The 27170-nt window shown below is 36.4% G+C and overlaps 1 protein-coding gene and 1 pseudogene across 20 annotated transcripts in view; one reads left to right on the top strand and one right to left on the bottom strand.

Annotated features, from left to right (window-relative positions):
* LOC147369546 (protocadherin gamma-C4) overlaps positions 1-27170 on the bottom strand; it is a 185828-nt gene that overhangs the window by 43025 nt on the left and 115633 nt on the right. The gene's annotated exons all lie outside the window — the stretch shown is intronic.
* Positions 14201-14917, top strand: LOC147369548 (large ribosomal subunit protein uL6 pseudogene; annotated as a pseudogene).

The raw sequence follows: 27170 nt of genomic DNA, 5'->3' as shown, positions 1-27170 counted from the left end.
TACAGTTTCAAAATGTTGACAGCAGAGCATTAAACCAAATGCTGGGCTCTTCAAAGGATGGGGACCAGTATGACTGCACAATTCACATTTCCATGAAAATGGCCTTGCCTGGCACAGAGAAGTATTGCCTAGTATTATGTTTTAAAATATTAGGTAACTACCTAATATTATTTACTCTAAAAGGATCAATATCAGAAAAACTTATGGTACTATTAAATTAATGAATTCAAGGAAAAACATAGGTATTATCCTCTAAAAACCCAAATATTATCTAGTAATCTTTTTTTTTTTTCTTTTTACTATTAACCCTCATAGTCAACAAAAGGGTCTGAAATGCAGCACTTGGGCGTGATCTCAAAAATTACTAAATGGTCTCTGTTTGTTTTCAAGGCAAACCATTCAACATTACAGTAATCCAAGTTTACGCCCCAACCACTAATGCTGAAGAAACTGAAGTTGAATGGTTCTATGAAGACCTACAAGACCTCCTAGAACTAACACCAAAAGATGTCCTTTTCATCACAGGAGACGAATGCAAAAGTAGGAAGTCAAGAGATACCTGGAATAACAGGCAAGTTTGGCCTTGGAGTACAAAATGAAGCAGGGCAAAGGCTAACAGTTTTGCCAAGAGAATGCACTGGTCATAGCAAACACTCTCTTCCAAAAACGGAAGAAATGACTCCACACATGGACATCAGATGGTCATACCAAAATCAGATTGATTATACTCTTTGCAGCCAAAGCTCCACAGGATCAGCAAAAAAAAGACCAAGAGCTGACTGTGGTTCAGATCATGAGCTCCTTATTGCAAAATTCAGGCTTAAATTGAAGAGGGTAGGGAAAACCACTTGATCATTCTGGTATGACCTAAATCAAATCCCTTATGATTATACAGTGGAAGTGACAAATAGATTCAAGGGTTTAGATCTGATAGACAGAGTGACTGAAGAACTATGGACAGAGATTTGTAACATTGTACAGCAGGTGGTGACCAAAACCATTTCCAAAATTAGGAAATGCAACAAGGCAAAATGGTTGTCTGAGGAGGCCTTACAAATAGCTGAGAAAAGTGAAGCGAAAGGTAGAGAAAAGAAAAGATATACGCATCTGAATGCAGAGTTCCAGAGAATAGTAAGGAGAGATAAAAAGGCATTCTTAAGTGAACAATGCAAAGAAATAGAGGAAAACAACAGAATGGGAAAGACTAGAGATGTCTTCAAGAAAATTAGAGATAGCAAGGGGACATTTCATACAAAGATGGGCACAATAAAGGTCAGAAATGATATGGACCTAAAATAGAAGCAAAAGAGATTAAGAAGAGGTGGCAAGACTACACAGAAGAACTGTACAAAAAAGGTCTTAATGACCTGGATAACCACGATGGTGTGGTCACTCACCTCAAGCCAGACATCCTGCAGTGTGAAGTCAAGTGGGCCTTAGGAAGGATTACTATGAACAAAACTAGTGGAGGTGATGGAATACTAGCTGAGCTAATTCAAATCCTAAAAGATGATGCTGTGAACATGCTGCCCTTAGAGTGCAAGCAAATTTGGAAAACTCAGCAGTGACCACAGGACTGGAAAATGTCAGTTTTCATTCCAATCCCAAAGAAGAGCAATGCCAAAGAATGCTCAAACTACTGCACGATCTTGCTCATTTCACATGCTAGCAAGGTAATGCTCAAAATCCTTCAAGCTAGGCTTCAACTGTATGTGAACTGAGAATTTCCATATGTACAAGTGGGGTTTAGAAAAGGCAGAGGAACCACAGATCAATTTGCCAACAATTTGGGTCATAGAAAAAGCAAGAGAAATCCAGAAAAACATCTACTTCCACTTCAGTGACTATACTGAAACCTTTGACTGTGTGGATCACAACAATCTAGAAAATTCTTAAGAGACGGGAATAAGAGACCACCTTACCTGCCTCCTGAGAAACCTGTAACCAGGTCAAGAGGCAACAGTTAGAACCAGACATGGAACAACAGACTGGTTCAAAATTGGGAAAGGATTACATCAAGGCTGTATATTGTCACCCTGCTTATTGAACTTATATGCAGAGTACATCATGTGAAATGCTGGACTGGATGAATCACAAGATGAAAGAAAGATTGCCAAGAGAAATATCAATAACCTCAGATATGCAGATGATACCACCCTTATGGCAGAAAGTGAAAAGGAACTAAAAGGCCTCTTGATGAAGGTGAAAAAGATGAGTGAAAAACTGGCTTACAGCTCAACATTCAAAAAACTAAGATCAGAGCATTCAGTCCCATCACTTCATGGCAAAAAGATGGGGAAACATGGAAATCATGACAGACTTTGTTTTCTTGGCCTCCAAAATCACTGCAGATGGTGATTGCAGCCATGAAATTAAAAGATGTTTGCTCCTTGGAAGAAAAGCTATGACAAACCTAGACAGCATATTAAAAGCAGAGACATCACTTTGCCAACAAAAGTCTGTCTAGTCAAAGCTATAGTTTTTCCAGTAGTCATGTATAGATGTGAAAGTTGGAACCATAAAGAAGGCTGACTGCTGAAGAATTGATGCTTTCAAATTGTGGAGCTGGAGAAGACTCCTGAGAGTCCCCTGGACTGCAAGGAGATCAAACCAGTCAATCCTAAAGGAAATCAACCTGAATATTCATTGGAAGGACTGTTGCTGAAGCTCCAATACTGTGGCCATCTGATGAAAAGAGCCAACTCATTGGAAAAGACCCTGATGCCGGGAAAAACTGAGGGCAGGAGGAGAAGGGGGTGATAGAGGAGAGGATGGTTGGATGGCATCACCAACTCAATGGACATGAGTCTGAGCAAACTCGGGGAGACAGTGAAGGACAGGGAAGCCTGGCGTGCTGCAGTCCATGGGATTGCAAAGAGTCGGAACATGACTTAGCAACTGAACAACAACAATCTTTTTTTTTTTTTAATGATTGCCACAATCAATTTAATTTTTTTAAAGATTTTTTTGGTTATGGACCATTTTAAAAGTTTATTGAATTTGTTTCAATAATGCTTCTTTTTTATATTTTAGTTTTTTTGCCCCTGGGCCTTCCCTGGTGGCTCAGATGGTAAAGAATCTGCATGCAATGTGGGAGACCTGGGTTCCATCCCTGAGTTAGGAAGATTCCCTAGAGAAGGGAATGGCTACCCACTCCAGTATTCTGGCCTGAAGAATTCCACGGACAGAGGAGCCTGGCAGGCTACAATCCATGGCGTGGCAAAGAGCTGGACACAAATGAGCAATTTTCACTTTTTGCCCCTGAGGCATGTGGGACCTTAACTCTCTGACCAAGGATTGAACACGGCCCCCCTGCACTGGAAGGCAAAGTCTTAATCACTGGACCATCTAGTAATCTTTGAATTCAATCTAATTTGCCTATTTGAGGAACATCCTCAAAGTCAAATTAAGGGATAATTTAAGGAGCAATTATGTAAGAACAGATAATCAACAGATCAACATGTATCACAATTTGGACAGGTGGGATATTCAAGGATTTGGAGGAAGCTGAATGGTTTAGCCTTAATATTTCTGTGATGTTCATCTGAAGTTTATGTGAAAAATATTTTGCATATTTGATTTGAAAAGATGATCTATGAACCTTAAGAATAAGAAAGTATTTCATTAATAGTTTGGAACTACGACCAGTGATTTAGAAATCAAAGTTTAAGGGAAAACAAACAGGTCTACCTCTCCTTCAATTTGAATGACCTTCTCTTCTAGTCTTGATCAATTAGTACGATTACTGTTTATTATACCACAGAACTTAAATGTGCCAGGAAATTTGTCCACATGAAAATATCCCAAGAGGACTTACGTCTCTTTAGAGAGATGAGATTTGTTTAATTTTCCCCCAGTATGCTAGTATATTGTTACCAAAATTATTACACATTTTTTGAAACAGGTAGTCTTGTATGAGTTATTTTTTCTAAACGAAGTAATTGACTTAAATATATATTGATAACTGAGTGAGAAAGAAGTGTAACTTTCTGATCTTTAAAACTTTCTGGCAATACAGAAGCTTAGTACATAATCAAGATGTAGTCTCAAATCACTGAGACATGTATGAAGTTTTTATTTTTATTTTTTTATGTATGAAGTTTTTAATAAAAAGTACTGGGAAACTGGATAGCCATTTAGGGGAGGAAAAAAAGATAAAATTAGTTCCATACCTCAGCACACACAAGAATAAAGTCCATATACATCAAGGATCTAAATGTACAAACAAAAACATACAAGTACTAAAAGAAAACTAATGGATTTTTCTATAACCTGAGTGTGGACAAAGCTTTCTAACTATTACTGAAAACCTAAATGCATATAGGAAAAGACTAACTCATTTGATTACATAAAAATGCAGGGGGGAAATGTTCCTATACAAAAATACCATAAACAAAATTGAAAGAAAATGACATACTGGGAGAAAATATTTACAACTTATTTCTTGGGCAAAGGGCTAATATTGCTAAACGTATAAATAACTTTTTAAAAATTTAGGACAAAACACTCAAAAAATTCAAAATAGAAAAATGAGATGAAAAAATGAGCACACAATTTTTAAAAGAAATAAACTGCCTCTTAAACATATGAAAAGGTATTTAACTTCAACAGTAATGAGACCTATTCTAATCAAAGTGATTTTGAGATTTAAAAAAACTGATTAGATTAGCAAAAATTAAAAAGGGTGGCAACATTCTGTAGATGAGGCTAGGAAAAATAAGCATTCTCATCTACTGGAATGCAAAATGGTACAATCTGTATGTAGGGAAATAGTTATATCTAACAGAATCACATATGTACTTACCCTATGACTTAGCAATCACAGTGTTAGAAATTTACCCTAAATATACACCTCAAAAATTATGAAAATACATATGCACCAGGTTATTCATTACAGTGTTATTTATAACTGCAAAAAGACTGGAAACTACTTAAATGGAAAACCTTAGTTGGTTGAATAGACTATGATACAAACAAATACAATCGAGTTTTGTGAAGCGACAAAAAAAGATCTTTGTAAAATGATATAGAATGACTTCCAGAATATATTGTTAATGCAAAAAGCAAAGTGAAAAGCTCTTCTTCTGACAATGTGGAACTAGCTATATGACTTTAAGCAAATAGAAAATTTATAAAAATATGTAGAAAAATGCCTTTAGACATTGGCACAAAAGGAGTGCAAGACTGAGAGAAGGGAAGCATTGAAATGAGCCCCAGAAACCTTTTTTTTTTTTTTAAACCTGGAGGCAATTTTCAGAGGGAAAATGACTGAAAAAGATAAACAGCCCTTCAGGATGCTGTGGGAAAATATCAAGTGGCCTAATATAAGTGAAGTCTGAGTTCTCTAATTTTGTATGTGTGTGTGGGGGCGGGGAGGGGCAGATAAATAGTATTTGAATATAGCCCCAAACTTCCTAAATTCAAAGGAAATTATAGACCCACAGAATCAAGAAGTAGGATTAAATACACCACAAAAAATTCACTATAAAGAAAACACAATAAAGAAAAACACACCAAGGTTCATCAAAATCAAATTTCTGAAATCCATTGATAAAGAGAGTAATTTAGAAGCAGCCAGTGGAAATTAAAGAGAACAAACAAAAGAAAGATCTGCATCAAAAATAGACTCTGCATCAAAAATAGTGCAAGGCAGAAGAAAGAGGAACTATATCTTTAAAGTATTAAAAGAAATAAATTGGCAACCCAGAATTCTATATCCACCAAAAGTACTTTACAAAAATGAAGGTGAAATAAAGATTTTTTTCAAATAAAAACCTGGAAAATCTGCAACCAGATCTATACTGCAGGAAACATTAAAGGAAGTTCTTTAGTCAAAAGAAAAAGTGACACCACTGAAAACATGGATCTGTGTAAGGAATCAATGACAGAAATGATAAAAATGCAAGTTGCATATTAAAGACTTTTCATTTTTAAATTTCTTTAAAAGATAATTATTTAAAGCAAAAATAACAGTGTGGGGCTCAAAATAGTGCAGCAGTAAAACATAGGGCAACAATGGTACCAATAAAAGAAAAGGAGGGAAATGGAAGTATACTGTTACACTGGCATAATATTACTCAAATTCTATTATATTTATTGACATAAGTTAAAGATGTATAGTGTAAACCTTAGAAAAACACTTGAACATCAAGGAGGATACCAAATAAAGTAGTGTCTGAGACAAAACAGAATACTAAACAATAATATAAAAGAAGACAGGAAACAATCAAAGAAAGAATTAACTAACTGGCAAAAAGCACCAATTACTGCCATCCCACCTGCTATATCAGGAACATGTACAGGGCTGCCATACCTGCCACACACATCAAGGGGATAACAGCCAGCACACACTGAGAAAAGCAGCAGCAAGCATCCAGACTAAAAGCAGCCCCTCAATCCTGGACAAAATGGTGGAGCGGAAGAACTCAAACTCACCTTCTCTCATGTAAACACCAAAATCACAAACAACTGCTGAACAACCGTCGACAGAAAAGGCTGGATCTACCAAAAAAGAGTTTTTACATCCAAAGACAAAGAAGCCACAACAAAATGTTAGGAGGGGCACTTTCAAGAAATCCTACAGGGAGTCCTCTCGGTGGCCTAGAGGTTAGGATTTGGTGCTTTCACTTCTGTGGCCTGGGTTCAATCCCTAGTCAAGGAACTGAGATCCCATAAACTGCATGACACTACCAAAAAAAAGAAATCCCATACTGGCCAGCTGGGCGACCCACAAACTAAAAAAAAAAAGAAGAAAAGACTGTATTGCAGAGGATCACCCAAAGGAGTGAGAGTTCTAATCTCCACATGAGGTTCCCCGGTCTGAGGGTCTGGGATCGGGAGGAGGAGCCTCCAGAGCATTTGGTTTTGAAGGACAGCAGGGCTTCACAGGACTGAGGGAAACAGATTCCACTCTTGTGGATGCACACAGATACGACATGCACAGGGACCCAGCACAAAGCAGTGACTCCACAGAAGACTGGGCTAGACCTACCCATAGATACTGGAACCTATCCATAGATATTAGAAGGTCTCCTGGGGAGGTGGGGTTGGCTTTGGCTCACTGTTGGGGTAAGAGCACTGGTGGCAGAGGCCCCAGGAAATACTGATTGGCATGGACTCCCCCAGAGGTTGCTATTTTGGCACCAAGAGCTGACCAACAGCCTAAAAGCTCCAGTGCTGGGATGCCTCGGGCCAAACAACCAGCTGGGGGGAACACAGCCCCATCAGCAGCAGCTCAGGCTCCTGAGCTCATAGCCACTGCTAAACACACCCCCTGACACAGCCCTTCCCACCACAGAGACAAGACCCACCTCCCCCCACCATGGGGCAGACACCAGAAGTAAGAGGAACTATGATCCTGCAGCCTGTGGAAAGAAGACAACCACAGAAAGTTAGACAAAATGAGATAACAGAGAAGTATGTTCCAGATGAAGGAACAAAATAAAACCCCAGAAGAACTAAGTGAAGTACAGATAGGCAGTCTAATTGAGAAAGAATTCAGAGCAATGACAGTAAAGATGATCCAAGATCTCAGAAGAAGAATGGACTCATAGACTGAGAAAATACAAGAAATTTTTAATAAAGAGTTCAGTTCAGTTCAGTCGCTCAGTCGCGTCCGACTTTTTGCGACCCCATGAATCAGAAGATCTAAAAAACAAACAAAATGAGATAAACAATACAATAACTGAAATTAAAAAAAAAATACACTAGAAGGAATCAACAGAAGAATACATGAAGCAGAGGAACGAATAAGTGATCTGAAAGATAGATGGTTAGAAATCACTGCCATGGAACAGAATAAAGAAAAAACAATGAAAAGAAATGAGGACAGTCTCAGAAACCTCTGAGATAACATTAAACACACCAACATTCACATTATAGGAGTCTCAGAAGGAAAAGAGACAAAGGGTCCAAGAAAATAGTTGAAGAGACTCTAAGCTGAAAACTTCCTTGACATGGGAAAGGAGACACTCACTCAAGTCCAGGAAGAACAGAGAGTCCCATACAGCATACACCCAAGGAGGAACATGCCAAGACACATATTGATCAAACTCACAAAAATTAAAGACAAGGGGAAAATATTAAAAGCAACAAGGGAAAACCAACAAATAACATACAAGGGAACTCCCATTAGGTTATCCGTTGATTTTTCAGCAGAAACTCTGCAGGCCAGAAGGAAGTGGTACGATATATTTAAAGTAATAAAAAGGAAAAATACTGTAACCAGAATACTCCACCCAGCAGGACTCTTCTTCAGACCTGACAAGAGAAATCAAAAACTTCACAGACAGCAAAAGCTGACAGAATTTAGCACCAGCAAATAAGCTTTACAACACATGCTAAAGGCACTTCTCTCAGTGGAAAAGAAAAGGCCACAAATAGAAACAAGAAAATTGAAGAATGGGAAAGCAGCTTACTGATAAAGGCAAGCATACATGAAATGAAGGAAATCATCCACACATATGATTATCAAAACCAGCAATCAGAAATAAAATATATTTGAAGAAATAATGTTGAAGGATGAAAAAAAAAAGCAATCATGAGAAAAGGAGAGGATAAATGCAGGATATTAGAAATGCATTTGAAATTAAGAGACCAGCAACTTAAAACAATCTCGTGTGTGTGTGTGTCTATAAATACACACAGACCGCTATATCAAAACCCATGGATACATGTACCCTAATGTTCACTGCAGCACTATTTACAATAACCAGGACATAGAAACAACCTCAAGGTCCACTGGTGGAAGAATGCATAAGGAAGATGTGGTATGGAATATGAGTCATAAAAAATTAAATAATGCCATTTGCAGCAACATGGATGGACCTAGAGATTATCGTACTAAGGTAAATCTGAAAAAGATAAATATCATATAATTTATATGTGGAATCTAAAAAAAAATGATACAGATGAACTTACATTCAAAACAGAAACAGACTCACAGAGTTCAAAAACAAGTTTAGGATTACCAAAAGGGAAACGTGGGAGGGATGAATCAGGAGTTGGGATTGACATATACACAGTACTATATATAAAAGAGATAATCAACAAGGTTGTACCATATAGCACAGGAAAATCTACTAAAAATTCTTTAATAACCTACAGGGGGAAAGAATCTGAAAAAGAATGGATATATGTATAACTGAATCAGCTGTACTACCCGAAACTAATACAACAGGGAAAATCAACTGTAATCCAATATAAAAGTTTTTTAAAGTTTCATAAGGAAAAAAAACAATAAATAGAGGAGAAAATAAAGACCACAATGACAGACATAATCATATCAATATTACATTAAATGAAACTAATCTTATTACATTAAATGGAACTAATCTTAACATACCAACTAAAGATCAGTGATGGATAAAAAAAGCTCACTATGTCCTTCTACAGAAAAAACACTTTATATAAAAAGAATGGAAAAAGATATACTATGCAATGCTAACTATAAGAAAACTTGAGTGGCTATGAGAAAAAAGTAGACCTTAAAACAGTGTGTGTTAACAGAGATAAACTGAGACATTTCAAAATGACAAAAAGGACAATGTATCAAGTATCAAGAAAATTTTAAAATCTCATTTGTCTATCTACCCAGAGAAAATTAAAAGGGACAAAGACAGCCATTACATAATAAGAGGATCAGTCCACCAAGAAGACACAGCCACCCTAAATGTGTATGTACCAAACCAAAGAACTTCAAAACACATGAAGCAGAAACTTGTAACTGAAAGGTAAAATAGACAAATTCACCAAAATATATGTAGAGACTTCAACAATTTGACAACTGATGGAACTGCTAACAAGAACATATAGGTAAACAATTGATAAAGTTCTTTTTCAATAATTGTTAGGATTACTAACTAGGATATTGAAAAAGTGAATAACATCATCAACTAACAGAGTCTAATCGACACTAACAGAACATTCCACTCTAAAACAGAATACATATTCTATTCAAGTACCCATGGAACATTCTGATCATATCCAGGACCTTAAAACAAAGCTCAACAATTTAAAAAGATTTGAAATCACTCATAATATATGCTTTGAACACCCTGGAATTAAACTAAAATTCAGTAACAGAAAGTCAATAGGAAAATCAGACATTTGGATGTAAAACACAGTTCTGAATAATCCATGGGTTAAAGAGTAAGTCTCAAATAAAATTTAAAAATTTACTGACTGAATGAAAATGAAAATACAACATATCAGAATTTATAGGGTGCAACTAAAGCATTGCTGAGAGGGAACTATACAGCACTAAAATAAAGATAAAAATTCTCAAATCAATAACCTATAATCTCAGGTCAAGAAATGAGAAAAAGAGCTAAATAAACACAAAGCAAACAAAGCGAAAAATACTAAATTCAATAGCAAAAATCAATCAAATTGAACTCCAAGGTACGTATCCAAGATCAATTAAAACATGTATTCATACAAAGCTTTGTAGCAGATGTTCACAGCAACATTTTTCACAATAGCCCCAAACTGGAATCAACTCAAATATCCATCAATGGATAAATGGATGAACAGAATGTGGTATATCCATACAATGAAATACTATTCACAATAAAAGGAATAAAGTGTTGATACATACTACAATATGGATGGACCTCAAAAATATTATGCCAAGTGAAAAAAGCCAACACACACAAAAAACTACATATTTTGAGACTTCTTTTGTCAGTCCAGCAGTCAAGACTCTGCACTTCTACTGCAGGGAGCACAGGTTCAATCCCTGGTTGAGGAACTAAGATCCCACATGCCACATAGTGCGTGCAGTGTGGGAGTGAGAATTCACTGCCAACAGACACAAGGGAAATGTTCTCAAACTGGATAGTGCAGATGGCTGTACAGCAGTACAAAGTACTAAAACTGGTCTAACTTGTCACCCTCAAAATGAGTGAGGTTTATGATATGTAAATTATATCTCAATAGAACTGTTTTAAAAGAAAAATATACATCAATAGAACTGAAAATAGAAAAATTGAGAAATTTGATGGCACAAAAAGCTGGTTATTTGAAAATCAATAAAATTGGTAAACAAAACTGACAAACTCTAGCAAGACCAATATCCACAATGAAACAATGGGTATCACTACAGACCTCACAGACATTAAAAAGAAAATAAGGGGATATTACGAACAACTGTTTACACATAAACTTGACAATCTGGATGAGATGGACCAATTACTCAAAACTAAAAGATGCCACAAGCTACCCAGTATAATATCAGTTCAGTTCAGTCGCTCAGTTATGTCCAACTCTTTGCGACCCTATAAATCACAGCATGTTGGATTATTTAAATAGTTCTATAGCTAGTAGAGAAACTGAATTCAGAGCTTAAAATTCCCCAAAAGAAATCTCTAGGCCCAGATGGTTGTACTGGAGAATTCTACCAAATTTTTTTTTTAATTTTATCTTTATTTTGGTAAGACATTTCAGATTCCCTTGGATCACAGCATACCAATAAGCAAAATGTACCCTTACTGATTCACTACACATCAAGTCCCAAATTCCCAATCCTAGGAAAGCAAGCTGCAGAATACAAGTGCTGATAACAACTATAGGTAGCATTTGAAACAAAAATAAAAAAGCTTTCACCACTTAAGTCAAATGAGGCTTTAATCAAAAAGAGACAATTCCACAGGGCATCTTTTTTCAACAGTAATTAATTCATTCAAGTCTGATTCAAGCTCAACTGACAGTGTTATGTTTGAAGCAATTGAGAAAAGGCAATCAACGTATAAGTGGTATAATACAGTATGTACTAGATTTTGGGGCAATCTCCAACTGCATTCAATTTTTAGACCTTGTTTTGGAGTCTAATTAAACAAGAAGTAGAGCTCTGACCCCATTTGGAGGAATGCAACAAAATTGCTCAGTCTTGGCACAAAGTCATGTTGCAGTATCGACGCTCTTTAATCAACTTGTCCCACACTAACTGATTCTCCAACAGCATACTTTCTCCAGCTACAACTTTGAAGAACACACAATTTGGGGGTTTTTTTCTAATTTTATTTATTTTTTTATTTTTTAACTTTACAATATTGTATTGGTTTTGCCATATATCAACATCAATCTGCCACAGGTATACACATGTTCCCCATCCTGAACCCTCCTCCCTCCTCCCTCCCCATACCATCCCTCTGGGTCGTCCCAGTGCACCAGCCCCAAGCATCCAGTATCGTGCATCGAACCTGGACTGGTGACTCGTTTCATATATAATATTATACATGTTTCAATGCCATTCTCCCAAATCATCCTACCCTCTCCCTCTCCCACAGAGTCCAAAAGACTGTTCTATACATCAGTGTCTCTTTTGCTGTCTCGTATACAGGGTTATTGTTACCATCTTTCTAAATTCCATATATATGTGTTAGTATACTGTATTGGTGTTTTTCTTTCTGGCTTACTTCACTCTGTATAATAGGCTCCAGAAGAAAATTCTGTACTTCCAGTTTTAAAAAGTAGACAATCTATGGAGGCAACCATTTATATATCTGAGTATACACACTGATACTTCATGTTGTAAGAGAAGCTTTGATTTCAGAAGCATCATTTCATGAACATAGCATCAAGTATTTACACAATACATGTTTCATACAACATAATTTTAGAAACTTCAAGTAGCACAAAATTATAAAATTTTTTATCAAATTCAAGTTTCCAGTGATCTTAAAAAACAAAAGGCAGATTACAACTGCTTTTGTTCAACTGAAATATCCAGTCATGGTTATTATCTAGAAAATGCTAAAGTTATGTGAAAAAATATAGTCAAAGAAATGATTTTCAACCCTTTAAATATGCACAGCTAAACAGAAAATAAGAGGTTTGTCTCGCATGAGTAATTACGTCAAGGTGCTTTACAATCCTCAGCTGCTATTAGACTCTATTTCAGGTTTTACATAATTTCCACAATCTTAATGCCACTATTTTCATTCAGATAAAATAAATGACCTTTTGAAGTCATTGACATCAGAAATGACACTTATGGACAAGAATGATAACTAGAAGTTGGGGAAAAACAGGTCTTTAGCAGTTTCTCTCCAAGTATGAGGAAAACCATATAATCAATATACAATAGATGTAATAGTTTAATGGGCATATTGTCTGACTTTTCTGTTTTCCTCTTAGCCACACACACACACACAAACCAAATCTCTGCTCAAAGCAGGCACACTTGAGCATGCTATGAGGTCTGCATATGATTTTCCCTAATTTCCTAACCATCCAGACCCTGAAATCCAAGTATTTCAATGAAAACTCTTCTCTCATTTGCATGAAGTCTGAGTCACTTTAAGTAACCCACACTAAAATTCTACCAAATTTTTAAAGAAGAGTGGACATGAATTCTGCCCAGTCTCTGAGAAAACAGAAAACACTCTCCATTTCCTTTAATGAAGTAACTATTACCCTGATATCAAAAGCAAACAAAGAAAGCACAAAAAGAGAAAACTACAAAACAATACTCCTCATGAATACAGGTACAAAAACTCTTTAAAAATTATTAGCAAATAGAATTCAGCAATATGTCAAAAGAACTACACTTCATGACCAAGTGGAGTTTATTTCAGGGATGCAAGGCTGAGTCAATATTTGAGTTAATATAATTCACTTTATCAATAGGCCAAAGAAGAAAAACCACATGATCATACACACTGATGCAGAAAAAGCATGTGACAAAATTTAATACCCGTTTATGGGAAAAAACACCCCAAGAAAGCAAGGAATAGGGGAGCTCTTCCTAGAGTAATAAAGAGCAACCACACAAACCTAAAACAAATACTATACTTAAAAGGCAAAATTCCCCCCGGTAAGACAAAGATGTCTGTCATTATTTTTTAACATACTAGAAGTTCTAGATAGACAGTGCAGTAGGCTAGAAAAAGAAAGAAAAGACATACAGATGGAAACAAAGAAGTAATACTGTGCTTCTTGCAGATAATATGATTGTCTACATAGGAAAATTCCAAAGAATCTACAAGAAAACTCCTAGAACCAGAAAGTGACTTCAGCAAGGCTGTAGGATACAAGATCAACATATAAAAATGTATTCTATTTCTATATACTATCATTGAACACGTGGAACTGAAATTAAAAACCTGACACCAGTTAACAACTATTCAAAAAGTAAAATTCTTAGGAATAACTAACAGAATATGCACAGAACTTGTAGGCTGAAACTTTTTAAACACTGATGAGCTCTTTGCCGCATCTACTGCGAGAACGAAGACCATTCTCAGCAACCAGACTGTCGACATCCCAGAAAATGTCGACATTAACTTGAAGGGACGGACAGTTATTGTGAAGGGCCCCAGAGGCACCCTGCGGAGGGACTTCAATCACATCAATGTAGAACTCAGTCTCCTTGGAAAGAAAAAGAAGAGGCTCCGTGTTGACAAATGGTGGGGAAACAGAAAGGAACTGGCCACTGTTCGCACAATCTGTAGTCACGTACAGAACATGATCAAGGGTGTTACACTGGGTTTCCGTTACAAGATGAGGTCAGTGTATGCCCACTTCCCCATCAACGTTGTTATTCAAGAGAATGGTTCTCTTGTGGAAATCCGAAATTTTTTGGGTGAAAAATACATACGCAGGGTTCGAATGAGGCCAGGGGTTGCCGGTTCAGTATCTCAAGCCCAGAAAGATGAGTTGATTCTTGAAGGAAATGACATTGAACTTGTGTCAAATTCAGCTGCTTTGATTCAGCAAGCCACCACAGTTAAAAACAAGGATATCAGAAAATTTTTGGATGGTATCTATGTTTCTGAAAAAGGAACAGTTCAGCAGGCTGATGAATAAGATCTCAGTGATCCTGCTGCAGAAACAACAAGATAGATGGTTCTATGGACTCAGTTGTGATGTTTTAAAGAGACAATAAAAACTCTTAATTTGAGGAAAAAAAAAAAAACACTGATGAAAGAAATCAGAGTAAACAAATGGAGAGAAAGACACACAGTATTTATGGACTGGAAGACTCAGTAAAGATGTCAGTTCCCCCCACTTTAAGTTGTGACTCCTATCAAAATACAAGCAAATGTTTTTTGTAACATAGACAAGCACATCCCAAAATTATATGTAAAGGCACAGGCCCTAGAATAGCTAAAACAATCTTGAAAAAGAAGTTGGAGAAATTAATCTAACCCACTTTAAGACTTATAAAATAGTCACAGTAATCAAGACACACAGTTCAATGAAACGAAATAGAGAACTGAGAAACAGACCTACAAAAGTAAGGCCAATTTTTCTTTTTAAGCCATAAAGATTTATTGGCTCACATAACTCAAGTCCAGGAGTAAGTAGGTGTCATGATTAGTTTGATCCAGAGGCATAAATACGTCACAAAGACCAATTTCTTTCCTTCCTCTATTTAACATACAGTGGTATTCTTCATGGTGTAACTTCACACTAAGGCTGCCTGCCTCCTCTGTGGTCTTAACATGGTTCCTACCAACTCTTTCATTCTTCCATTTCCTGAGGAATAAAAGACATCTTTCTTAAATCCCAGCATACCCCTCCCTTCAACTTTGTTTGGCCAAGTGGTTTGTTTTTGTTTTGGCTCCGAGGCTTGTGAGATCTTAGTTCCTGACCAGGGATTGAACCTAGGCCACAGTGGTGAAAGCACTGGATCCCAGAAAAGTCCCAAGGTCAAGTGTTCTTTGACAAAGGCGCATGCGATTCAATGTAGTCTTTTCAACAAATGGTACTGAGACCAATGGTCATGCATAGTTTAAAAAACTGACTCTCAGCAATTCCCTGGTGGTCCAGGGGTTAGGATTCCATGCTTCCACTGAAGCGGGTATGGGTTCCATCCCTGTTTGGGGAACTAAGATCCCAGAAACCACATAGCTTGACCGAAAAAAGAAAAGAATGGATTTTCAATCTAAAAGACAGAATATGTTTTTCATTTCTTGTATAAATACCTAAATGCCTATGTTAGAGGAAAACATAGGAGAAAAAAATCTTCAGGACTTAGGGTATGTGAACAGTTCTTAGATATGACACCAAAAGCATGATCCATAAGATAAATTGCACATCATTAAAATTTCAAACTTTTGCTTTAGGAAGAGACTAGGAAGAAGATGAAAAAATAAGCTATAGGCTGGAAGACACTATTTCCAAATCATGTATCTGACAAAAGTTCATATCTAGAATACAAAAATAATTCTCAAAATTTAACAGTAATAAAAATATCCAAATAGAAAATTGGCAAAACACAAAAACAGGCTTCTCACTAAATTGATGGCAAATATGCATATGAAAAGATTATTATTAGCCAATACAGAAATTAAAACCAAGAAATATCATACACTTATTAAAACAGATAAAATAGAAAAACAGTGACAATATCAAATGCTGGTAAAAAATACGGGGAAACCTGGATCTCTTATAAATTGCTGTTGGGACTCTAATGGTCAAATCCTCTGGAAACTAACCATAGGCTTACCATTTGATACAGCAATTGCACTTCTGGGCATATAAGCTACAGAAATACAACATATCACAAAAACTTGTACACAATGTTCATAGCAGCTTTATTTGTAATAACCCCCAATTGGAAACAACCTAGATGTCTTCCAAGAGGCAAAGTTAACTGTGGTTTATCCCTAATGGGATATTACTCAGCAGTAAAAAGAAACATTGATTTTGATACCTGCAACAACACTGAAAGATCTTAAGAGCATTATGTTGAGTAAAAAAAAAAAGTTAATCTCAAAATGTTACATAGTATATGCTACCATTTATATAATGGTATATATAGAATGACAAAATTATAGGAATGGTAAACTGATTGGTTGTCACTGGGGGTTAGGGCAATATGAGGCAGTTCTTTGCAGTGATGGAATAATTCTGTATTTGATTGTGGTGGTAGTTACATAAATGCATGCAGATGATAAATTTGCATAGAACTATACGTATACATACACAAATGAGTACATGTAAAAATTGCTGAAATTTGAATAAGGTCTGTAGATTATAGCAATGTTAATTTCCTGGCTTTGATAAACTAAAAAGAAAGATACTATTAGAGGAAGCTGGGTGATGAATACTTGGGACCTCTGTACTGTCTTTGCAACTTCCTGTGAGTCTATAATGATTTTTAAATAAAAGCTTTTAAAAGTACATGTACTTGGGACTTCCCTGGTGGTCCAGTGGTTAAGACTCTGAGCTTCCAATGGAGGTGGCATGGGTTCAATCCCTGGTTGGGGAACTAAGATCCCACATGCTGCATGTCCAATAAATAAATAAAATGTTAAGAAAAGTATATGTACCAAATAATACAGCTTAATAGATGAAACAACAAATGAATCAAAACTGATATACTTGAACAGAGAAAGAGAAATCTATATTTTTAGTTAGAGATTTCATCTCTCCTCTGTCAGTGATAGAGTACACAAAAATCAGTAAAGATACAGAAGGCCTGAATGACACAATCAACCAATTTGACCCAGATAACTAACAGCAGAATACACACTGTTTTCAGGTGTTCAAGGAAGATCAATCAACATAGAATAAATTGATGATGAAAAGTTATTTGGGCAATCCTAAAATACTTGGACGGAGAAGGCAATGGCAACCCACTCCAGTACTCTTGCCTGGAAAATCCCATGGACAGAGGAGCCTGGTAGGCTGCAGTCCATGGGGTCGCAAAGAGTCGGACGCGACTGAAGCAACTTAGCAGCAGCAGCAGCAAAATACTTGGAAATTAAACCACACACTTTTAAATAAATCATGGGTCAAATAAGAAACTGCAGGATGTATTATAAAATATTATGAACTGAACTATAATGGAAATGTCAAATCCAAAATCAGTAGGCTGCAGCTAAAGATCAGAGAAAATTTATTTAAATACTTATATTTTTTAAAAAAGAAAAGCCAATGATTCTAGCTACAACCTTAAGCAGTTAAACTAAATAAAAAATAGGAAATAATAAAGATGAGTAGAAATTAATGAAATGAACATATAAAGAATAAAAAATCAATGAAACCAAAAATTGTTACCCTAAAAAAATCAGACAAAGAAATTATGAGTAAACTACAGATCAGTATATTTCATAAACATTCATGAAAAAATATACATAGTATTACTATATTGAGTCCAGCAATCAAGAAAAGACTAGACTATGATGACCAAGTTGAGTATATTCTAAAACTGCAAAGTTGATTAAACATTCAAAATCAATATGTGATTAATATATTTATATTTTATTAATATTAATGCATTCAATTGATATATGATTAAACATATTAAAACAATATTAAACATTCAAAATCAATATTAAACAGAGTTAAATAGAAAAGTTATATGATCAGTTCAACAGATGAAAAAATTTGACAAAAATTTAACACTCAATGATAAACTCTCAACAAACTAGAAATAGAGGGAACTTCCTCAATCTAGGTTCATGGAGTTATAATGAGGAAAGAGTAAATGCTTTTCCTCAGAAAAGATCAGAACCAAAACAAGGATTTCCACTCCCACCATTTATATTTAATTTTGTCCTCAAAGTATTAATCAATGCAATAGAGCAAGTACAAGTAGACATCCTCGCTTTGTCTTTATTTGCAGAAAACATATTGTATATGCAGAGAAACCTAAAGAATCTACCAAAAAAATTGTAGATCTAATTAGGCCACTTATTGAGCACTCAGGACAGAAGGTCAATACACAAAAATTAACTATAATTCTGTATACAGCAATTATTAATTAGAAAATGAAATTTTAAAATGCCATTTACAGAAAACATTAAATGCTAAGCAATGAATTTATCAAAACATAAGATGATGATTGACATTCAGAAATCAGCTGCATTTCTTTACACTAATGATGAAATACCGGATAAGGAATGTAAAAAAAAACTTTTTAGAATACCAAAAATAAAACCTAGGAATAAATGCGACCAAGGAAGCAAAAGACTTAAACACTGAGAACTATAAAACATTAATAAAGGAAATTAAAAAGGATTCAAAGAAATGGAAAGACAACCCATTCTCTTAGATTGGCATAATTAATATTGTTAAAATGGCAATACTCTCCAAATCAGTCTACCGATTTAATGTGACCCCTATCAACTTATCCATGACATTTTCCACAGAACTAGAAAAAATAATCCCAAACCTAAATGGAACCATAAAAGACCCAGAACTGCCAAAGCAGACCTGAGGTAAAAACAAAGCAGGAGGCATGACCTTCCTCAACTTCAGACCATACTACAAAGTTACAGTAATCAAAAGAATGTGGTATTGGTACAAAAATAGACATGTGGAACAGAAAAGAGAGACCAGAAATAAACACACACATATACAGTTTTCAACAAAGGAGGCAAGAATATAAAACAGGAAAAAAGACAGTCTCTTTAGCAAGTGGTACCGGGAAAGTTGGAAAACTGCATGTAAAATCAATGAAGTTAGAACACACCCTCACATCAGGCACAAAAATAAACTTAAAGTGACTTAAAGACTTAAACATAAGACATGACACCATAAAACTAGAAAAGAGCATAGGCATTCTCTGACATAAATCATACCAATGTTTTCTTAGGTCTGTCTTCCAAAACAACAATAAACAAATGGGACTTAATCAAACTTAAACGCTTTTGCATAGCAAGGGAAACCATAAAAAAAAAAAAAAAAAACCTATGGAATGGGAGAAGATACTTGCAAATGATACAATTGACAAGCGCTTAATTGCCAAAATGTACAAACAGCTCATACAACTTAACAACAAAAAACAGAAACCCCAATGAAAAAAAATAGACATTTCTTCAAAGAAGATATACAGATGGTCAGTAGGCACGTGAAAAGATGCTCAATGTGACTAATAGAGAAATGCAAATCAAAACTACAAATAAGGTACCACACATCACACCAGTCGGAACGGCCATCATTTAAAAGTCTACATATAACACATGCTGGAGAGGGTGAGGAGAAAAGGGAACCCTCCTATACTGTTGGTAGGAATGTAACTTGGTGCAGCCACTATGGAAAACAGTATTGATGTTTCTCAGAGAACTAAAAATAGAATTACCATATGATCCAGCAATCCCACCCATCAGCATATATCCAGACAAAGTGAAAGTTGCACAGTCGTGTTGGACTCTCTGTGACCGCCATGGACTACAGCCCACCAGGCTCCTTTATCCATGGAATTCTCCAGGCAAGAATACTGGAGTGGATTGCCATTTCTTTCTTTACGAGATCTTTCCAACCCAGGGATCAAACCCAGATCTCCCACATTACAGGCAGATTCTTTAGCATCTGAGCCACCAGGGAAATACCACCATTTAAAATGACACATGTATCCTTATATTCATAGCAGCACTATTCACAACAGCCAAAACATGGAAATAACCTAAATATGTACTGATAGATGAATGGATAAAGATGTGGTAAATATATACAATGGAATACTACTCAGCCATAAAAAGAAATAATACCATTTTCAGCAACATGAATGCAACTAGAGATTAGCATACTAAGTGAAGTAAGTCAGAAGGATGATATCATATGATATCACTTCTATGTGGAACCTAAAATATGGCACAAATGAACCTATCTACAAAACAGAAACAGACTCACAGACATAGAGATCAGACTTGTGGTTGCCAAGGGGGATGGGAGGAGGGAGAGGGATGGATTAGGAGTTTGCAATTGGTAGGTGCAAACTATTACATTTAAAATAGATAAACAAGGTCCTACTGTGTAGTACAGGAAACTATATCCAATTTCCATTATGGTTTATCCCAAAAGAGTATAAAAAAGAATGCATATGTGTGTATAACAGCCACTTTCCTGTATAGCAGAGATTGGCACAACATTATAAATCATCTATAATTCAATAAAAAAAACAGAACATAAGATGATCTGCACACTGAAAAACACAAAATACTGCTTAGAAATACGAAAGAATTCTTAAGAGACATTTCATGTTCATGGATTGAAAAATTTAATAGCTACTTTTTCCCAAATTGAAGCTATAGATTCAATGAAACCCTAATCAAAATCCAGAAGCTTTTTTTTTAAAGTGACAGGATGATAACAAAATTTATTATATAAAATTAAAATATCTAGAATAGCAAAAACAATTTTGAAAAGGAAAACAAAATTGGACAATACTACCTGATTTCAAGGCTTTATTACAATGCTACAAATATATATGCATTAGAACAAGAGATTCCAGAAATCTATGGTCAAATGATTTTTAAGGAAGGTGCCAAGATTATTTAATGGGGAACTGATAGTGTTCTCAGCAAAAGTTTTCAAAGGGACAACTCACTATCCCTTGGGGAAAATATGAAACTTTACTCTTACTTCACACCATATACAAGCATAAACATGAAATGAATTGTAGACCAAACTATAAATGATAAAACTATAAAATTTCTGGAGGAAAATACAGGAGAAAATGATAAGAACTTTCAACAGCCAAAGACTTCTTAAACAGAACATAAGTAATACAATTATAAAAGAAAGAAATTGATAAACTGGGTTTTATCAAAATTATAACTTTGACTCTTCAAAAGATACTAAGAAAATGAAAAGTCAGCCTTTAAGACAAGTCACAATAACCACAAAACATGTGCTAAAAAACTCAGATACAGAATATATTTTTGAAAACTTTCATAACTCAATTTTAAGAAGACAACTCAGATAGTGATGAACAAAAGATCCAGTCTTCAAGAAGAAAACATGCAAATAGCTAATAAAGGGACTTCCCTGGTGGCACAGTGGGTGGGAGTCCACCTGCTAATGCGGGAGACACGGGTTCGATCCCTGTTCTGGGAGGATTCTACATACCGTGCAGCAACTAAGCCCGTGTGCCACAACTACTGAGCTCAAGCTTTAGAGCCCATGTGTCTCAACGATTGAAGCCCGCATGCTCTAGGGTCTGCGAGCCACGACTGATGAACCCCTGCAACTACTGAAGCCCCCTCAACCTAGAGCCACCAAGCCGCAACCACAGAGCCCACATGCTGCAACTACTGAAGCCTGTGAGACCAAGAGCCCGTGCTCTGCAACCAGAGAATCCACTGCAAGGAGAAGCCCACACTGCAGCTGGAGTAGCGTCCACTCTCTACAAGGAGAGAAAGTGCGGGCACAGCAACAAAGACCCAGCACAACCAAAAATTAACTTATCTTTTAAAAAAGGAAAAATAGCTAATAAACACATGAAAAGATGTTCACTATCTTTATTCAACAGGAAAACAAAGTCACAATGATAGAGTACTACACACCCACTACAGTGGCTAAAATTTAAAAGTCTGGCAATAGGAAGCATCGGTGACGATATGAAGCATGTGGAACTCTCTTACACTTCTGATGTGAATGTAAAGTGATATCACTGCTTTGAAACCCAGTTTCTAAACTTCTAAAGCTAAATATAAACCTTCTGTATTATATGACCCAGCAATCATGCTTTTAGTTATTTATCCAAGAAATAACACACACACACACACACATATATATATATATATATTTTTTTTTACAAAATAAGGCCTGCGAAAAGAGGTTGCTGTGCTATGCTTAGCCATGTCTGACTCTTTGCAACCCCATGGACTGTAGCCTGTCAGGCTCTTCTGTCCATGGAATTTTCCAGGCAAGAACACTGGAATGGGTTGCCATTTCCTATTCCAGGGGATCTTCCTGATCCAAGGATCAAACCTGTGTTTCTTGTGTCTTCTACACTGGCAGGCAGATTCTTTACCTCTGTGCCACCTGGGAAGACCTCTGTGCCACATACAAAAAGACTTGTACAATAAATGTTCATATAACCTTAATCCAGAACACCACCTAACTGAGAACCACCCAAATGTCCATCAACAGGTGAGTGGATACACAAATTGTGATATTTACATAATACAACATGCATATGTGTGCATGCTCAGTCGTGTCTGACTCTGCAACCTCCCAGATGCTAGCTCATCATGCTCCTCTGTCCATGGAATTTTCCAGGCAAGAATACGGAAGTGGGTGCCATCCCTTTCTCCAGGTGATCTTTCCCATCCAGGGATCAAACCCACATCTCCTGCATTGGCAGGGAAATTCTTTACCACTGAGCCATCAGGGAAGCCTACATAACACAATACTGCTCAGCAATAAAAACGAACAAGCTACTGGTACATGCAACAATATGAATGAATTCCAAAAATATGTTGAGCAAAAGAAGGCAGATACAAATGAGTACAAGTTGTAGGATTCCATTTAGATAAAATTCTGGATTGCAGTGACAGGAAGCAGATCAGTATTGGCCTGGAGCCGGGGATGTGAGGATCTGATTTTGAAGGAGCATGAAGGAACTTTCTAATGTTATAGAAATGTTCTATATTTTGATTATAGCAGTGGTCACACAGGTGTAACTATCTGTCAAAATCCACCTTGGCTGTATAATTGTAAAAGGTACATTATACACACACACACACACACACACATATATATAATACTGCAATGAAATTGACTTTAAAGAAATTTTAAAGCAAAGTTCAAAAGAGTACATACAATCAGCTCTCACTCTGCAAGGCAGTGCAGGACTGTAAAAATGACCATGTAAGCTGAAACTGTGTAACAAGTGACCTTAGTAAACAATGTGGGGAAATATGATTATTCCATGACCTTTACAATTTTTAAAATGAAAACATTAAAGAATCCCTTGTAGGGCCATTAAACAGCAATATTTAATTACCACATCATAATCTAAAACACTAGAACCACTGAGAATTAAAGGGCTTTATTTCTTAATAAAAATCTTATCAGACTTCTCTGGTGGTCCAGTAGTAAAGAATCCATCTGCCAATGCAGGCGACATAGGTTCTATCCCTGGTCTGGGAAGATTCCACATGCCCTGGGGCAACTAAGCCCATTCGCCACAACTCCTGAAGCCCAAGTGCCCTAGAGCCTGTGCTCCACAACAAGAGAAGCTGCTGCAACAAGAGAAAGTCCACGCACAGCAACAAAGACCCAACACAGCCAAAGAACAAAAACTTATCAAGAAGAGTTTGAAGATGGTTTGGCTTCTTCTCATCCTATAACTTACACAGCAAGCATCTTTTCTATGCCTTGGCCAACTGTCATACACCTTTTCATGTTTGGATCAACTTCCAACGTGATATGTATCCTCTGAGCTTTCAAAGTCAAAAGTATATCTCTGAGAGTTCCTGTAATGTGAACATTTTGCTGGTGTCATATTTTTCCTGGAGCATCATTTTTTCATCACAGCCACTTTCCTCACTTGTGTCATTATGTTCAACTTCACTAACTTCCTTTGGCTGCACTTCTCCAGACTCTTAAAGGCAACAGTGTCAACATTCCTGTGGCCACCATCTATTCTGTAACTCTATGTTCAATTCAAATTTTACTGAGAGTCTTAACACTTTTGTTTCTTGGCTGCACTTTCATTTTTGTCCGTCAATTCCCTCCATACATTTTTATACAATGTCATGTGGTTTTATCACTGGGAGACAAGACGCCAACACAACTATATGCTCTGCTATTTGTACATGAGCTAAATGACAGATGCACAATGACCAGTCACTACCTGACTGGAAGAAGCCACGTGACTGGTCACTGATCATGGTGCACATTTATTATTTGCAAAGTAATCTGTGGACAAAAGGGTCAACAGCAAAATTTGTACTTCATGCAGTTACTCAGTTAATATACTACGGAGACCAAAGTTTGAACTGTTTTTAGGAGAATGGTATTATTTCAACTGTGGTAAGTGAAATGTATGTATACTGTAACTGTAAAAAGCCAGGAACGACTGCATAGCCTGTTACTTTTTGTGTAAGAAAGAAATAAGAAAATATAAATATATATATACATTTTTTTTTTGCAAAAAGACACAGTGACTTACGAATGAGGCAGAAGAGATAAAGGAGGAGTGACAATTTACTGAGTATAACTTAAAACAAAGTTTTGACTTTAATTATGTAAATGCTTTACATATTCAAAAATACTAATCAGCACTTATTAGAATGTGGAAAAACTAAAATTGCATGCAATAGAAACAAATACACTTAATTTCAAATGAATAACATAACCATATTACAAGTAACTTTGAGCACAGTACTTTGACTGATAGAAGCCAGATTCCTGGAGGAGAAAATGGCAACCCAATCCAGTATTCTTGCCTGGGAAATTCCATGGACAGGAAAGCCTGGTGGGTGGCAAAGAGTCGGACACAACTGAGCACACACACACACAAACATCCACGCAAGAGGTGCACACGACAAGAAACCAAGGCAGGACTTGAGCTAACAGCTAGAGAGAAGCCGAGGCCCTCATTCCAGCAACCTCTGAGGAATTAAACCAAACTCAAGACTCCTGGTCACAAAATGTTCACGATAATAAATGTTTGTTAAGTCTTTAAATCTTGAGCTAATTTGTTACACAGCAATGGATAACCAATACACTACCCAAAAAGGCCTACTTTAGATATAATCACAAGGAAGCATAAAACAAACCAAAATTAAGGGCATTCTATGAATTCATGACTTATAGTTTTTTTTAAAATATCAGCACAAGACAAAGCAAGGCTGAAGAACTGTTTTAGATTAAGGTAAACTAAAGAGACATGACAACTAAATGCAATGTGTGCACCTGGACTTGAAAGAATTACTGTAAAGTATGGGTAAAATTTGAATATACAAGGTACAGACAATCATATTGTATCAATGTTAAACGTTCTGATTTTCATTACTGATATTCAGTTATCTAAAGAATGTCCTTGTTAGAAAATACATAATGAAGTGCTCAGAAATAATGAGACATACCTACAAGTTATTCTCAAATGATTCATAAAAATAGTAACGTGTACAGACATGAATAGGTATACACACATGTGTACACACATATATGAATGATAAAGAGAGAAATGATAAAGGAGATGTAGCAAAAGACAAAGCATTAACAAGTGGGTAGGGGCTTGCCTAATGGTCCAGGGCTAAGACCACACTACCAATGCAGGAGGCCCAGGTGCTATCCCTGGTCAGGGAACTAGATCCTGCATGCCACAGCTAGAGATCCCGCACACCCCAACCAAAGATTAAAGCTCCCACATCCTACAACAAAGCCAAACAAATAAACATTTAAAACCAGTAAGTAGGGAAATCGTATACAATTCTTTGTACAATTCTTGCAACCCTTTGGTAAATTTGAAATTATTTCTAAATAAAAAGTTTAAAAACACTTGCTGTGAAGGTACCTATCAAAATTACAAGCCTATTTTTTTCCTTTGACACAGCAATTCCACTTCTGAAAAGTTATCCCACAAATTTACTGTATACATACAAAATAATGTAGGTACAAGGCTATTCAACTCAGTGTTTGTAATGTTTGAAGACTGGAACAATCCATGTATTAATTTATTAACCAGGAGACTGATTAACAGCACAATAGAACACTAAGCAGGTATTAAAAAAAAAACTTTTTAATGTATTATATGAAAATATTTTTCAAGGATACATTTTGAGGAGTGAAGAAAGCAAGATATAAAACAGTGTACAGTATGTTATCTCTTTTGTAAGAAAAGTGGGGAAATAAAAACACGTATCCACAATTCACCCATATTTGTATAAAGAAACGCTGAAAGGATACTTAAGAAACTAAGTTTACCTTTACAGTGTTAGGCTGCAGCCTGCAGGCCTATTAGCTCTGTAGTTGTCCAGCTGCAAAAGTGAAGAAAGCCCAGAGACCGTGACAGAGACATCAATAATTTGTCGGACAGGGAATTTTAGAAGTCAGAAGGTCGTGGAGCAATACCCCATTGTGAACAGCACACAGCAGTCAGGACTTGGCAACAACTTCGCTGCTGCTGCTGCTGCTAAGTCGATTCAGTTGTATCCGACTGTTAGCGACTCCATGGACCGCAGCCTACCAGACTCCTCCATCCATGGGATTTTTCAAGCAAGAGTACTGGAGTGAGATGCCATTGCCTTCTCCGACCAACTTTGCTACTCATGGAAAATGGAGGCTACCATTTTTAGGCGGGAAATGAGGTCAGGTTGGCTTATCAGTTACCAGGGAAACCAGCTGCTGGGGCAGGGGGCAAGCACTTAGTTACTGATTAAACCCTATATTAAGACGAGTGGATACACGTGAGTAGGGGGTAAGCGATGCCGGGACTGGTAAAACAGCAGATGGACTGAGCAAGAAAACAGCTGTCCTGA

The sequence above is a fragment of the Bos grunniens genome, chromosome 7 (assembly GCF_055505025.1).
Source record: "Bos grunniens cultivar Pamir isolate PY7600 chromosome 7, Bosgru_T2T1.0, whole genome shotgun sequence".
Lineage (NCBI taxonomy): Eukaryota > Metazoa > Chordata > Mammalia > Artiodactyla > Bovidae > Bos > Bos grunniens.
The sequence above is the reverse complement of the archived record's forward strand: the minus strand, read 5'-3'. Positions and strand labels throughout refer to the sequence as shown.